General features: G+C 41.2%; 1 protein-coding gene across 1 annotated transcript in view; it reads right to left on the bottom strand.

Annotated features, from left to right (window-relative positions):
* The window catches only part of LOC124159574 (aromatic-L-amino-acid decarboxylase), a 153,330-nt gene extending 141,227 nt beyond the window's left edge, over positions 1 to 12,103 (bottom strand). The window contains exon 1 of the mRNA XM_046535471.1: positions 12,015 to 12,103. The gene's annotated coding sequence lies outside the window, so the exon portion shown is untranslated. The remainder of the gene's footprint in view (positions 1 to 12,014) is intronic.
* Between the last annotated feature and the right edge of the window lie 2,101 nt (positions 12,104 to 14,204).

Raw genomic sequence — 14,204 nt, 5'->3', positions numbered from 1 at the left:
TATTTACATAACGCCTTACTTCATAGCAACAATGCAAAACGATCAATCTGGAAAGCGTCAGCGGTGCTGAGAGGTACCCTCCGTGCACTGACGCATAGGAGTTAGGGAAGCGTGTTTGGGGTACAGGAATCTCGGAGAGTGAACCGATTGTCAATGTAGCCATACGAAACGTGTGGAGCTCTCCGTTGACGCTATCTCTACGCTCAGACGAGGGTTCGATTTTTACCATGGGGTGGAAGTGAAAGTGACTTGGAAGCAACAATATAACTTTTCGAGGGGAGTTTTAAAAACCGAATTCAAATTAAGTAGTTAAACAACACACTGTTTTCAATGCAATGTGCACTCTATTATTGTTCCGACCAGTATAACTGCCTATTTATGTCACGCATTACTACATAACAGAAAGCCCAAACGACCAATTTGGACTACAGTATTTCGCGTTACGGTGATGATAATGGTGTTGCATTAAAATTGTTATGGTTAATGTTGTAGTAAAGATAGCCCTCCTGGTTGTCGCACCCATACACTTTGCTTTGCTTTCCTGGTATAATCTCCCGAGTAGCTGTGATGAATGTGGTTTTGAATGTAAATTTATGTAGAAAATGTTTGTGAAAAAATCTTTACTGAGTGGTTGCGGGTTTCGTCTAACGCTGCTTTTTCTTAGTGGTGCCCTCTCTCGCGTAACAGTGATGAACATGTTTTAGAATTTAAATGCTTATGGATAATGATAGTGAAAATAGCTTGCGCAACTGGTTATGACTACCGTCTAACGCTGACTTGCGTTCTATCCCGTAACAATTAAAAACCTGTATCAGAATAGCTATTCTTATGTATAATGTTAATGAAAATAACTTACGTGTCTGGTGATAGTTTTCTGTCTCGATTTTTCGCGTTCCTATTGCCATCTCTCACCTTACATAGAAGAACAGGTTTTAGAGCTGCTAATTTTAAGGATGCTAGAGAACATAAAACTTACAGGTCTGGTGATATTTCTGTTTCACTTCACTTTTCCGAGTTCGTGTAGCCATATAGTTGCTACATAATCAAATAAATCTGTTGAAGCTAATGAGTCTAGGGAATGGTATTGAAATAATTATGACCTATAAAATTATGCCTTATACAGATGCACGCAGCAGCGGTAGTATTCTTTCCGCGGAAAATAAATTTACATAGCATCATTTAACGCAGAAATTGTACTTTTTTATAATACTTAGCGCTCCCTTCCACGTACTTTTGACAGTAAGACGAGGTAAAATAGTACATTATTCATTCTTACAATGTTCTCCACTTAATATTAATAACAGTTTCTTTCCGTTTCCGTTTCACACTTTGTTGCAGTGAAAAGAATTAAACCATCTTTGAAGTTTACTATTTTCCGAAGGGGCGTATGCTATAATTTCATACTCCCGACCTTTGGATGAATTTCCCGACCTTTCATGAATAGTTTTATCGACAAAAATGTTACACCATCTTAATTGACATTTCTTTTTCTTGCATTTGAAGGGCTTTTAAAGATTTTGTTTCACCAATAATCATAGATTTATAACAAAATGGCGGAGCCTGTTTTCAGCCCTTTTTTTACATAAACGTAGAGAAAAGTAGATATTATCATCGACTTTCACTAAGTAACTTATATCATGTCGTTCTCTAAAGCTTCTATATTGTGTATCTAGAGTAAAACCTTGCACCAACTTGCAACCCCGAATTTTAAATCGTTTTTTCGAGCGTGCGGTCGACTCCGGTTCTGGCCCGCGGCGGCGGAGAGTACGGCGACGCGGCAAGCGCGTGGATGCAATATGGTCTCATTCACTTTTATATGTAAATAACAGATATAATAGTGATAGAAAATAATCACCAGAAAGAAAAATTGATAAATATTACTACGAATGACTCTTATTGTGCAATCGCTGGGCACTGCAAGAGGTGCACTGAAAGGTTTCTTTTTTTGAGTGCATTCCATATACTACTACGGAGAATGGACTTAAATCGTGTGCTTAAAGTAGGGAAACGGACTCTTTTATTAAAAAACAATCTCTATAACAATGACAAATAATATATTCCTTAAACGTGATGAAAAATAGCTCAAGACAGTACTTGATTATAATATGTATGCGAAGTTTCAACTTCCTAGCTCAAAAAAATCGATTTTGAAGTTTTAGCCAGCTTTTTTCGATTCTAGCCCACTGTGCGACGTTTCGGGAGACGACTTGTCTCCCATCCTCAGGGCCGTGTTACTTTATGGCCTTGTTTGTTTTTTTTATTTTTTTAAATTAAGGCACCGCTTGGTGAGGGTGAAAGATCCGATCGGCCTGAAGACACCGGGGGTTTATGGAATACCTTGTGAATGTGGTAAATAATATATGTGGGGGAGACAGGCCGAACGATTGAGACGAGGCGAAAAGAACACCGAAGATTTTTCAGATTAGCGCAACCAGAAAAGTCGGCCGTGGCGGAACACAGCATTAATGAAGACCATGCTATTAGATGGGAAGATACAAAAATCCTTTGCCTCGAACAGCGTTACTGTGACCGCATGATCAAGGAAGCAATAGAGATCCGCCTCAATCCCAAAAATTTCAATCGGGACACCAGCTTTCATCTTAGCAATACATGGAGACCTGTAATCAGCTGTATAAAAAACATGAGGGAAGAACGCGAAGAATTTCAAAAGACCTACAGCCAATCGCACGACACCTGAGCCGCATTGTTGTCCTCGGTAAACGGTCGATCCGGTTCAGTGTGAAATTGGACTTCCATGAAGTAACACGGTCTTGAGGAAGGGAGGCAAGTCACCTACCGAAACGTCGGCTTATGTAAAAGCATTAATCTGGCTGAGAACCCGAGAAATATTCGTGAGTAGTATTCACCAGGAAAAATTAAAATCGTTTATTAGAGGAATAATAATTTGAATTAAATTTGGAAAGGAATGTTCAATGCAATGGCCAAAGGAATGCATGAATTAGCAATGCAGGTGATGTGAGGGGGTATTGAGAGATGCACCTACGTGTAATGTTCACTTCTTTCAGCACACCCCTGCTAAAGGTGCTCTAACTAACATGCACTCACGAGGAAAAGAAAAATTCCTCTAGTTGGTCAGGCCCTCTAGTGCTCCTTGCGAAAAAAACATATGATTGGCGCGATCACCAAACAGTGGTTTAGCACTTCAAATGCTTTTGCCAATAAATAACATAATTAACAATCAATAAATGTGATTATAACAACGGTTTGGCAACAAAATCTTTCATTGTTGATTTCTGAGAAAATGCAAGATTTTTTTAGTCATTTTTCAACGTGAATACCGCAAGCTATTGATAAGACTTTCGCCGATTGACTACCTCGCTGCCGACGGACAGACAGGACGGTTGGGCTGCGCCGGTGCGCATATTCGGCCATGGCTGCTAATCGCAATCGCTTTGTCGGTGGTTTCAATTGGGCAGTCTTTTCTGTAGGGAGTATTATTTAGTTCCTGAGTGAGGAATGTGTTTTTATGATGTGATCGTATTAATTATAGAGTGTGTTATTATTGTAAGGTGTACTTGTTTTTAGTGTTCTTCATTGGCCTGGGAGTGGTGTTAGACGAAGCGGGGATTTCGGTCTTCTATGTTTAAAGTGAGGGTTGGGTTCGTTATAGGGTGGTTTTCTTCACCAAAGAAAACGAAAGGCATTCATTGCGATTCCTTAACCACCTATAATGTATTCATGATATATTATTTGGTTTTAGAAATCCCAGTTTAGACGAATGGCAATGGTCAATTTTAACCGCATTTGAAAAATGCCAGATCGGCGCCCATGCGATGCCACTGCACGTGACGCCACAGGGACCTAGTTTCTATACGAGTAGGTGGGAGTTTTACATCGTCTGATATTACCAATGTATGCATGAGGCACAGAGCTCAGGGAAACATTCCTTAAACACCCGCGTGCCGGTAGAAAAACGTATTTACATAAATATTTCCCCACTTTTTGATCCTCATGATGATGGCTGACTATGCCATAGAAACGCTTTTGCCCATAGACACCGTTACCCGGTTGGAAACCAGTGAAATCTTCACGATCTATCGTAAACATTATTTTCCCAGTTCTATCCGAACATAGTCTATGATTGAATGAAATGAACTTGATGGAATGGTGCACGAATTATTCAGTGCTTCGATTTCTTCAGTCGGTTCCTAGCATGTTGTCCCCCCATCTAAATGTTTTTGCAAAAGTTGCTGAATTTCATTGTAAATAGGGCTCTTTGGCCGACATTTGTATTGCAGACGATATGATGTATCAGATTCATAATTTTCCATTGATGCTCTTTGCGAAACAGACAAAAGTATTGGTCGGCAGCAGAAAAGAAGGAAGAGGCCTAAAGGAGGGTGGTGGTGAAGTTGCGCTGCTTAGTCGCCGAGTGACCAGCGAAGCAAGAAGGAAATGGCGAATAGAGTAAATAGTCCAAGCGAAGAGGTCGAACCCTGGAAAAGAGGAGTATTATCACGGGTAGGAGTGTAAGTGATAAATGAAGTCAGGAAGCAATTTATGAGCTCAAACAATTGGAGCGAGGTTCTTTATGGTAATGAGGTATAGACGATGGAGAAATATGCGGAGACCCCAAAGCTGGAATCTTTATGAATGCGGAGTTGTAGAAGAATGATGACGATAAAATGCAAAATAGAGAAATGGGAAATTTCTAAGAAGAAAGGAAGAGAAATTTTTGAAAGCCTTGTGTAGGACAAAAGGCAGTTGAATCGGCTACATCCGGAGACACTGGGGTGCATTGTAAATTATCATTTAAGTGCAGGTGTAAGGGAAGAATGGATAAATTCAAGCCATGGATAAGATACAAGACAGCAGGTTAATTATTAAGGATGCAAAGTGGAAGAAGTGTGTACTAGGTGTTAAAAGATTAGCCGATGTGAAGGCTGAGTGGAGTTTAGTTACGACTCAATCAACCAATCTCGGTAGGTACTTGCGACTGATGACGATTTCTCTCGGGGGAAATGCGAATCCATTCGCCGATCCGCCCGCTGTAAATTTACCGTTTCTATCGGCATAAAAAAAGACAGGATTTCCAAGATAGTGTTCCTCGTGTCGTTCTGCAATATATCTATCTAATCTTTTTTCTGCTTCGGATCCCATATCCTTGCCGCAAATTAAAAGTGTGACCTTTCAAGTGCGAAGAAGCACAATGTTTTCACTTCTTCATCTGAAAACATTATTACATGGTGCTTGATGAATCCCAGTATCCTCAGGGTTCTACCACAAGTATATCCTATACCTTTTCTCCACTTTTGATTACTCCGTGATTTAGGTTCCACACTAACGTTTCGATAATGAATCCTTCTCTCCACTTTCCCGGGTAATTCTTCCAATAACACGCCTCCATTGAGATATTTTTCAAAAAGAAGTCTTATGAATTTGTAATTATGCATATGAATTACGAGTACGTAAGTAATGAACACAAAATTTGGAAGAATTTGGCATGGATGAGCACGTAACAGTTTTTATCAAGGATTTCTTAAACGATCGCAAAAAGGGGGTTATTATTGGGTTCTTTTGTCATTTTTATTGTGGTCGATTGTGATAGAGTTTGAAAGATGAAAACATATTTCCTATCCTCGCTCCGTCGCCTACATCTCGACGAAAAACCGACATACCTAACCCTTTCGCAGATAAGTTGATGACGTCAGAGAGGTTATTATGTATTTCTTAATTAGGGCTCAGAATCGGATGCCACTAATGAAGCCAATCACGGGCAGTTTTTGGAAGTGACCGCCTGTGGCGCGCAAGTAACGACTCGCTTCCATGGGCACGGCTCATTTCCATCTTGCGATTGTTGTTGTGTTGAGCAATGAATGAATCACTGAACGAGTGAATCGTTTGAAGATGCAGCAGCTCTGCACATTTTCGTGGATAAACCGAGTGGACCTCAGTCATCGACCCCTCGGCCTTGTGCCTGGACCTTGCCCCGTGTGTCCAGCGGCCGTTTCCAACTTCCTTTGCGATTCCCTCTCTCTACGAGTGGTTCAACCTGAGTGAGTAAAGGAATCGCTACTCCAATGACGTCACCCACTCATGAAAAGTTGGCCACAACGTTGTAATAGTTTATTTGAAATTCAAATGAGAATGTCTAAGTGGGTGAAGTTTCTGTTTTGTTCTAAATCCTGAATCTCACGACAATTTTTCACGCACAAGTCCAGTGATCATTTCATATTTGTATTTCAATGACAGGGAATATGAATGCTTAAGCCAGCATTTTCTCTATCACTGGGTCAGTGGAGGTATCCTTGATGCTTGAATTGCTCGTCGTCATAAAGCCCAAATGGTATCGCCACAATATACGTTATATATCCCTTGCGCTGATAGGCTTCTATTCTCTTCACACTCCTGCGTGATGGGAAACGCGACGACCACAAATGAAGATAAACGGTGATCATCCTATCCTTCCCCTGAAAATTATGACGTCATTGTGCCATTTGAGCTGTCATTGCCGCCATCCCTGACCTTGTTCGTGAAAAATGGTTGTGTGATTGAGGCTTTACGTATCTTTCCCCTCAGTATACATAATAATCCCTTTCAGGACTTGACATTTCAGATTTTATCGGTTATTCAGTTATCGGTTTTCACGTGGCTAATTAATACGCTAAGCACAGTGATGATGTCTTCACCACCATTCACCGAAGCTCACAGCGAGAAAAGTCACAGCATCTTTTTTTATGATTCATTATGTTCCCCTTCACACGCAAACCTATCTCTCCAGTTGCGTGCAAAGTAAAACATAAAAATATCTCGAGGATTTGCACAGTCGAGACCAAAGCGCGAAAATTCCGAGGATCGCAAAAATCCTCGATCGAGTGATCTCATTGATGATAGTGCGACGGATAGTGACAATAGGGTGGTTTCCTATTATCTTTTATTGTCTAAATCGAAATATTATCACTCCTGTAGTACGCATTTCACGCTTTTAGATTTTTTAATGGCGGCATCTATTTTTTGCGATTAAATGAAACGTGAAAAATTTCAAGCGCGCGAAAACGCGACGGCTTAGTATGAATGCTGGGAAAACCCCGTGTGAAGTCATTCTGGTTCCCCGCTGTCACCGTTTGAGGTGACCTTGGGGCGAGGGTTTGTGCTTCGCTGCGATGGAGGCTGCTAGCAGGTAGTAGAGTACCCTGCTAGCAGGTAGCGCTTGGCTTAGATAAGGATTAATAATAAATGCCCTATCAAACGAAGGAAACTTTCCGACCATAGGCAGTTTTAATAGGTGATTATTAAGACATGTTTCCCTGAGCTCTGTGCCTCATGCATGCATTGGTAATCTCAGAGGATGTAAAACTTCTATCTACTCGTATAGAAACTAGGTCCCTGTGACGTCACGTAGAGTGGCATCGCATGGGCGCCAATCTGGCCTTTTTCAAATGCGGTTAAAATTGACCATTGTCATTCGTCTAAACTGGGATTTGTAATACCAAATAATTTGTACACTATGAATACTTTAATGTTGGGTAACGAATCGCAACCAATGCCTTTCGTTTTCTTTGATGAAGAAAACTACCCTATTTGGGAAGCCGATAAAAATGCGCTCTTTGTGACGACATAAATGAAGCATCCCAGGCAGTAGCACTCTATGAAAGGGGCGTGGAGGAATTTGTACGATAGAAGGAGAACGTCATAGGGCAGCACACACAGCCCTCCCGCCCTCGAAATTAAAATTCCGAAAAATAGAATGCAACGAAACGCGCGCGCAGATCCACTCGTGCGCACGTCTCCTGCGCACGTCTCCTGCGCACGTCTCCTGCGCACTCAGATTTGCCAAGTTGACACTTTTTCTGATGAAGCTGATTCGTAGTTTTCCGCGGCGTTGTCTAGATGATGTCTCCATGTTTCTGGGTTTCACCGCGTGGATTGTCTTTGAGACGACAGTTTCTACGGTACTCCAACCGGCGCCTTCAGGTCGATGTCGGGATTCAATTTTTGGTGATTTATTGAGTGCATTCTTGGCGCCAATTTTCCAATTGGCCAATTTAAAATCGGGGCCAAAAATGCACTATGTAAGTCACCAAAAATTGAATCCCGACATCGACCTGAAGGCGCCGGTTGGAGTACCGTAGAAACTGTCGTCACTAAGAAAATCCACGCGGTGGAACCCAGAAACATGGAGACACTTCCTCTGATGACTGTCTATCAAGCAATGAATAATATGAATGCGAAATGAAGCGAAACATACACGAATGGGACCCTCTCCACTCGAATTCACTGGAATGCTTGCGAGTATCACCGAAGCATTTCCCATGGGGATGGGGAATCGGTCGAAGAGCGACTCATCCTCTTCCCACGGGTCTTTTCTTTCCCGGCGTTATTCTCAATCACACAGTGTTGAGACCAGAAGGTTAATTTGAAAAGGTGTGGTTTGATCCTCCTAGGATTTTTCAACTTGTATGGCCTGCAAATATCGCACATTCCGCCCAAATTGAATGAGAATATTTGGATCGATTTGCACTCTCCACCGCGCGGCGGACATTTGTCAGATGCCATTAAAATGCCCGATGCATCACTGTCGGAGGGACAGCTCTTATTTTTATATTTCGGTGGTTCAAGGCGCCATCTAAGTTCTTTCTTTCGTTATATCGATTTCTCTTGTCATCTATGAAGATGGTTCTGAATTTCATTACACATTGAAATATCAACTTTCTCAAAATTCACAGTCTATTATTTATTGCTGTTAGCCAAGTAACACAGAGCTCCTAGTGGCCAACGCATCAGTTGAGGGCCCTAGCTGCTAAGGGAATCAAGTGCACAAATTTTATGATTTTGGTGATAAGTTCAGATAATGGCTGGTGGAGTGTACATTATTGTTGTGACAAAGAGATACAAGTAAATCACTGAACTTATCTATGTATACCCGTCAGTCATTCACTTGTATCCCTTTGCACAATTATATAGTGTACACCACCAACTATAATCAGCAAAATTATAAATATCGCACCTTTACACCTTGGCTTCCAGAGTCCTCTATTATTCTTTAGGAAATGCATTTTGTTATAAATGCGAGGATTTGACTCGGGGGCGTCCGGAGGCCTGTGAAATCCCTCTGTGAGTTTAAAGACTTATATTGTTGATAAAATTGCTCATTTTCCCTTGCATCATATTTGAAATGTTAATATCAGTATTTTTCAGGCATAATAAAAGTCTTGCGTTTAAGATACAGGAATGGGTTTAATAAGATGTACTCTGAAAATTTAATGGTGATAGAGTGAGTTGTGCGGGTATAATATTTCGCCAAAAGAGATTAAGTACGCTCGGTCGATCACCCATCTTCTCCGGGAGGCACGTAAATGGATAGATTATCACTAAATCATAAGCACGGAGCACTTTGGGTGAGATAGCAGTACCCAAAGGCCGATGGAAATGAGCAGAAATGCTTCGAGAAATGGCGCGGATATGATTACCACCTGGAGTGAAATCAACGCAATACATAGCAAAATTAAATTAATTAATTAAATTTAATAAATTAGGATTGGTCGAAATTACATCAAAGAGAAAATTGGCGTGAAACTTTGGAGCTCGCAGTGTCGCATTCATTTTTATTGATGCGCTTTGCGAACGTGTTTTGTCAGTTGTGATATTCGTGAATGGTTCGAAGAAGACGCCTCGTAAACTAAAATGACGCAATTCGGAGTTGAGAAGCAGACCCCGGAAAAGAGGACGATGCGATGCGGCCAACAAACCGATCGACGCCCTTTCAACACCTTATGCGTGGTAGTTGAGTTCTGTAGAGGGATGATAGATGGCATTCAGTCCACGCTAATCATTTCCAAAAACGCACCGAGGCTGTGAAGCAAATCTTTTTTTTTTCAAGGGAAATTTTAATCTCTCTTCTCCAAATTGGGATTCTTACACTGCAAGCCAAATACAGAGAATAGGGAAATCAGCGTGATATTACTTAACTCGTAGGAAATTCACTAACTCAAGTATTTGACAACTCTGCAACGACAATTTGAGGAAAGAAAGCATTAGGCCTTTAAGCAGTAAGCTATCATAAGTTATTAAATCAAATCAATATTATTGTCGGTTTGAGTGATCACAGAGTAATTCTTACAACCATAATAACTGGAGTGGACTCACTTGTATAACTGGAACAGAAAATTCATTTATTCGATACATGCAACTTCATTGAATTCAGTGAAAAACTTAATAAATCGTTCCCGGACTTCGTATCTGACGCAGATAATAAAAAACTTACGTATCATGAAAATAATTCTAAGAAATTCTACGCCGACGAATCAAATAATATATTCCGTAAAAACTGAAATTTTATAGTTAAAAAAACCTCGCTGATACAACAACGATTTTAGGAGGGTCCTTAAGAAACAGAAATAATGTACAACTTACTCAAAAGGTCCTTTTTATTTATTATTGCTGGACTAGACAAGATTTGTTTCTTACATACATAAACGACCTATGGCGCTACTTTTCTTGCGGAAGTGGAAAACCATCCCTATGTAGGTGTGGTGGATAATTTCAACAGAAAAGCGACAGATAAAGTTAAGGCAGAGTTCTGAAGAAGTAAGAAATAGTCAAACGTATTGTGAGAATATTAGCGGACGAGAAATTAAATGATAGGTGCTATTCCGCACTCAAAAAATTCTACGGAAGCACAGAAAGCGATAAACAAATGTTAAACGAATTAGGTTGTGAGCCACAAGATACTCGGAGGCTGCGCGGTAGGCTTATACTTAGATTGCTTGAACAATGGAGAATGGATATTTTTGTGAGCGATGCGACGTAGAGAACATCATATTAGGGCCTCACTACGTTTCCAGATCCGATACGATAAATAAGAGAGATATCTTGCCGAACGGATGGGCATGGGAATTCGTTTTTCATTCGCACATTAAAGGACCTTAATTAATGCTAGGCGTAATTTCGTAAGAGTATTTCTTTTCTTGGGTAAACGGTAGACGTCCTAACACCACCCGCCAAACACCTATTGATGCGGCTTGTAGGGTAGTATTAAGATGTTGATGCATTAAAATAATGATGAAATATTATCAATAATTTTACTCTTATGAACGCAATTGATATCACCCATATCTTCTAACTTATTAATTGAGCACACCTCGGAGTTTGCTTTGACATATTTAGGTGGGATGAATGAGCCGACAACGGTGCGTTTCTTAAGTTGCAACGGGTAAAATGGAAATGAATATCCACCTGGTCTTTATACTAATTGTAGTCCACACAACCACTGAAAGGAAAGCGTAGTTGCTTTTAATCACGTTATTTCACACATTTTTGGTGACCAAGAACTAGATATTTAAAATCTATGATTGTTGATCGAATTACATTTTTTTCGTACTCTTTCAAAAAGCGAAAAAAATGACATACTGTCGGATTCGAGCCCTCCCAGAATTTTCCCACAATTATCGCGAACAGTACAGACGTACTCGGTGACGGAGCCACATAGTAGTAAGAGATAAAAGGTGAGTCCAAATGTGAATCTAAAGATAGGCAAAACCTCGCCACGTGACCCGAAGAAAACACTTTGACGGCCCAACGTGAGTGTGGAAGTGAGTTACCTCAGTACATTCCACCCGCTAATCTTAATTCTGAATGCTCCAGGAGTTTGACTCGAGCTTCGGTAGCAAGATCGCGTCCATGTCCGTCCTCGTCGGCTCTTTGTCGTACACAAGTGAGAGATACAGGTCGCTTTATGTGCCAACCTAACAAGTTTTCAGTTAAGTGGGACTCCTGGGTGTCTACGTACTTTTGAAAACGATGCAACGCATTCAAATATCTTCCACGCGCGACTTTCGTTCTTTTATTTTTGTAAACCGCTTGCGTCCTATCACCTCTCGCCAATTGGCGCGGACGACGGATAGTTCGTGGGTGTGGACTGCAATTTTAGCGTGTGCGAAAAGCGCGTAGGCCGTTGCATTTGGTTGCAATCGCGAGATGCGAGCACAGGAAACCAGACAGGGCGAGTGGTGCAGCTGCAGGAGAGAGTTTCCGATGAGAGGTTTGAACTTTACCCTTTGGAGTGAGTGCGTCCTTCCCTGTTTAGGCCTCTCTGTCCCTCAGATCGCCATCCGCTGGGTGCGCCCCGCTCCGCGTCTGAAGGCCTCCGGCGACGGAAAGAGATAAGGAATGAAGGGAATCCCTCCCGATGCTGTTCGGACCGGCGCATGCGCGCGCATCTCAGTGGGTGGGGGTGGAGGCGGGAGGGATGGCGCCACAATACATATAATAGACGTGCCATGGGATACCTATAAATTCCAAAACCTCCCTTAAAGTGGCATGATACCATTGGGCAATGACATTAATTCAGAAGTTACATTTGGAGTATGCTCCTATGCGGAAGTGAGGCATGGACAATGATAGCAGCGGAGAAAGCAAGGGTAGAGGCCTTCGGAATGTAGTGCTACAGAGGAATGATGAGGATCGAATGAATTGGCCGAGTAAGTAATGAGTACGTCCTGAGAAGAGTAGGATAGAAGAGAAGCCTCATGAAAACCTTGATAAGAAGACGGGGCAATCTAATCGGTGATGCTATGATTTTGCAATGACATAGCTTTCGTAGTAGAGACAGAGAAGTAATACTCTGCTAAATGTGAGTAGGATATCGTGTAGATGCGAGATGAACATTTGCAAAAAGAAAGCTAAGATATTAGTATTCAGTGAAGACTATCATTAAAATATCTCACCAAGATTAACACGTTTTAAATTTGAGACGAGCGTGATGCGCCCGCTCCCAGCGGGCTTCCCCCGCTCTTTTCAATGCAGGTCCACAGAGGGATAGGCCCGTTTCTAATTTTAAAATGTAGAAAAAAGGCAGGGTCTTATGTACAAATTTAATTGGAATGTTCATGTACAAATTGAGGTCAGAGGACCTCTTTAAACACAGTACTGGAAGTAATTACACTATCCTCTGTTAAACGCACATGATGACTCATACTTTCGTATCAACAGGAGACTTGAATGTGGAATCAGCCGAATTTTGATAAAAGTTATTTAAAGAATGCGAGATATTGTTGCAAATGAACAAATGTATCAGTTTGTGCGCCGTTAACGTCAGGAATATTTATCGGTTTTTGTTTTTTTTTAATTATTTAAAAACCTATTTAAGGAAACAATAGCAATATTTAGGAAGTAAGATATGCCGTCGCATGTTTTCTGATAAATTCTGTGCATTTTGGTACCTCATTTGTAGAGTTTGGTTGCGTATAAGATGATAAAAAGGTATCTATACAGTAGAAATAATATAGGAGATAGATATGTCCCTATAGTGTGCGGATCACTCACAAGTATATATAGTTCGCTGTGCGACCCAGGAGTTCATTTCATTCATTTGAATGGCTACAAAGAAGTTTTCATGCTATAAGAAATGGGAGCTTTAGAAAATTGAGTCGGTGTCCGAAGTTTGATATACATGACTATAAAACCATATAAATAAACCAGAATTGATGACTACATATCAGTCTCTGTCACCACAGCCCCTGTCTGCACTCTGGATATAAATATATGTGGGTTTAATAGGCTTTACAATGCCATTGTGCTCTCATCCCTATTTGGTGGTTGGTCCCGTTTCCACGTTGTCCTAATTTGAATTTCGATTCGAGTGACTCACAAGTCTAAATACTTTGAAGCAATAAGCCAGAGTCCTCGTGACGCGTCTTCAAAAAGTTTCAAATCCTATCTAAGATTCCTGCGGAAACATCCTTAGATCTTCCTCTTCCTTCCCCTTCTCCTCTCGTGACGCGTTTTGCCTTAAGGAAGCGGTCCTGAGGCTAAATACAATGGGCACACCGTGTGATTCTTCCCCAGATTCAGAACTACTATATGTATAAGCTCAGCGCCGAAGGATAGAAACTACATCGCTCATTTTACAAATACACTATTCCCTCCAATCGATCCTCAGCTCGTACCTCTAATGCCTTACTCCTCTCCGAGAGCACCCAGCAGGCCCCAGATCATGGTTCGGGCAGGGTTCATGTTTGGTACGAAAGACATATCCTTAGCTTCGAAAGAAAATGTGAAGTTACACGAGAATAGTAGAGACGCATTTCACCCCTTCCCTCTTCTCGCCACCTGACCTTTTTCACTACGTTTATGGAGGCCAACTGCTACATGAGTCACTTGAATGTGTCTAAAAATGAATTACGGCAATTGGGATAGGCTAGGACCTTGATAGGATGGTAATATTCGTAACATGGACGTGATTA

The sequence above is a fragment of the Ischnura elegans genome, chromosome 5 (genome assembly GCF_921293095.1).
Source record: "Ischnura elegans chromosome 5, ioIscEleg1.1, whole genome shotgun sequence".
Classification (NCBI taxonomy): Eukaryota; Metazoa; Arthropoda; class Insecta; order Odonata; family Coenagrionidae; genus Ischnura; species Ischnura elegans.
The sequence above is the reverse complement of the archived record's forward strand: the minus strand, read 5'-3'. Positions and strand labels throughout refer to the sequence as shown.